General features: G+C 48.7%; 1 pseudogene; it reads right to left on the reverse strand.

Moving 5' to 3' along the window:
* Positions 1–615: 615 nt before the first annotated feature.
* Positions 616–1,541, reverse strand: LOC100423820 (uncharacterized; annotated as a pseudogene).
* Between the last annotated feature and the right edge of the window lie 1,014 nt (positions 1,542–2,555).

Consider the following 2,555-nt stretch of genomic DNA (forward strand, 5'->3'; position numbering starts at 1 on the left):
TGAGGACGAGCAGAGGTTGCTTTTGTCACCATCTTGGTTTTGGTGGGTTTTGGCCAGCTTCTTTACCGCATCTTGTTTTATCCGCATGGCTGAGATGCAATTCATTGGTTCCTGGGGTAACCAGCCTGCCTCCCTGGCAGCCAATGACTCATCCGGTGACTAAGAATGCCAACCTCCTGGGAATGCAGCCCAGCAGGTCTCAGCCTCATTTTGCCCAGTCCCTGTTCAAGATGGAGTCGCTCTGGTTCCAACACCTCTGAGAGCTGCCGGACAATGTGAATGTATTTAATGCCACTGAACTTACAAATGATTGAAATGGTAATTTTATGTTATGTACATTTTACTACAGTAAAAAAATGTTTTGGAAAAGAAATCATTACTTTTTTTGCTAAGATCTTGTTTCATCTTAACACACACACGAGATGCCTTGTCTTAATTTTGTGGACAGGCAAGGCTGAATTTCGTTTCACAGATGGAGGACTGAGATATGGGGACAGAGGGCGGGAATTAAAAACAAGACAAACAAGAGCCTTATAGCGGCAGTGTCCTTCTGAATCTGATCCCTGTTGTCTTGAGAGCTGCGGTGAGGGAAACTCGCCTTCAGGGTCCTCAGGGTCAAAGCAATTTGTTGCCCTTGAAATAGACAAAGCTCCTAACCTTTCCAGTTTTTTATGAACAGCTCATTCTGATGGGCAGTGACTTTTTCCGACCCTGTTTTCAGGAGCTGACTCCTGGCGGGTTGGTTGTAGGGGCTCTCTTGGGTGCTTCACACACAGCAGTCCTGTTGGGGTGAAGGTCACCATCACTGTGATAATTATTGCTGTCGTCATTGAAACTACCCAGCCCTAAAACAGCATGGGCTCTGCCCAGAGCCTCCGTGCTAGAAGCCCACACTTAGAAATAGAGGGCCGAAGACAAAAGAGGACTGCGGGTTCTTGGGCCAAACTTGACCCTTTCAAATCCCGCAACTCGGGGATTTCGTTAGCTGGGGATTGGTGTGCCCGGATTCCAAGATCCACGTGTAAACTCTGTTTATAGGTGGAAGATAGGCCTTTGCCCCAAGGCATCGAGAGATAAAGGTGAGAGAAACAAGGGTACGTGGGGGATTCCACCACAGCCTCCTCTGAGACTCTCTTCACATTGGTTCCAGGAGTAACGGACCCCGATACCTGGCAGCCAATGAGATGCCACATCCCCTCCAGCAGGGGGCGGCCGGCCAGCGTCAGTCCTGTCTTCCTAAACGAGCATTGGTGGGAAACGCAGGCACCAGCTCCCTCCCTGCTCCAAAGCCCTGTTTTTCCAATTTGTATTTCACTACTTTCCTGTTGAGCTTGGATTCCAGCCTCAAATTCCGCGATCTGGCCAGCATCCTAATCCCCGAGTGAATCTTGCCAACCACTCTGTGGGGCCTGTGTGCTTCCTCCTGGGTTCTAGGGCGCTGGCAGCCTCCGCTTCACCATGAACGGGCGCCCCAGCCTCCTGAGGCCTTCTTGCCTGACTGTGGGAATGGCCACTGTCCAGAAATCCCCGCGGCCCTCCATGCTTGCTCACTCAGTCAGGCCCTTGTGGGGATATTGCAGAACAAGTCCAAGTTACTATCCCTTTAAATACAAACTTTTCAGTCTAGCTATTACCAGTCCAATCCGGAGTGCCTCTGTGCCCTACTTTACCTGATGTGCCAAGCCATCAGCTTGGCTCTGCCCTCCACCAGGCGGTGCTACTGAAATCGCAGCCAGCCTCAGAGTTGAGTGTCCAGGGCCTTCAAATGTCCCCATCCTTGAAAAGGCAACTCCAGTGGCATCTTCTACAGGGAGACCAGAAGCAGCATCTGACCAGGAGACAGCACTGGCAGTCCCCATACAACTGAATCAGCAGGATGAGGGCCCTTCGTGTTAGGCACCAGCGGAGCTGCATCCCACCCCCTCTCTTCCCCTGAGAACAGCTGTGAGAAGCCGCCTATTTTTCATCTTTCTGCAACACACCTTTCCCTTCCTTGGGATATTTCTCCTCTTTCAGCATTGCCCCATCAGGGTTCCAAAGCCCCGTTTCTCTCCTAGTTCTTTCTTTGCTCAAGAAAAGCAGCGTGTCTAATAAACTGAGCTATGTATGATTCACTGCCAGTACAGACTGAAAAACAAAATAAACTCTCATTCACAGTCCTTTGTTGCATAACAATAAGGACACGTTCTGAGAAATGCATTGTTAGGCAATTGCATCATTGTGCAAACAATATAGAGTGTACTTACACAAACCTAAATGGCACAGCCTACTACACACCCAGGCTGTAGGCTGTGCTCCTAGACTACAAACCTGTACAGTGTAGTACTGAACACTGTAGGCAACTGTAACACAATGGTTAAGTATTTGTGTATCTCAACATAGAAAAGACACAGTAAAAATACGATATGAAAGATTAAAACTGGTACACCTGTCTAGGGCACTTACCATAAGCTTAGAGCTTACGGGACTGGAAGTTGCTCTGAGTGAGTCAGTAAGTGAGTCATGAATAAATATGAAGGCCTAGGACATTACTGTACACTACTGTAGACTTTAAA

Source organism: Macaca mulatta, chromosome 7 (genome assembly GCF_049350105.2).
Source record: "Macaca mulatta isolate MMU2019108-1 chromosome 7, T2T-MMU8v2.0, whole genome shotgun sequence".
Lineage (NCBI taxonomy): Eukaryota > Metazoa > Chordata > Mammalia > Primates > Cercopithecidae > Macaca > Macaca mulatta.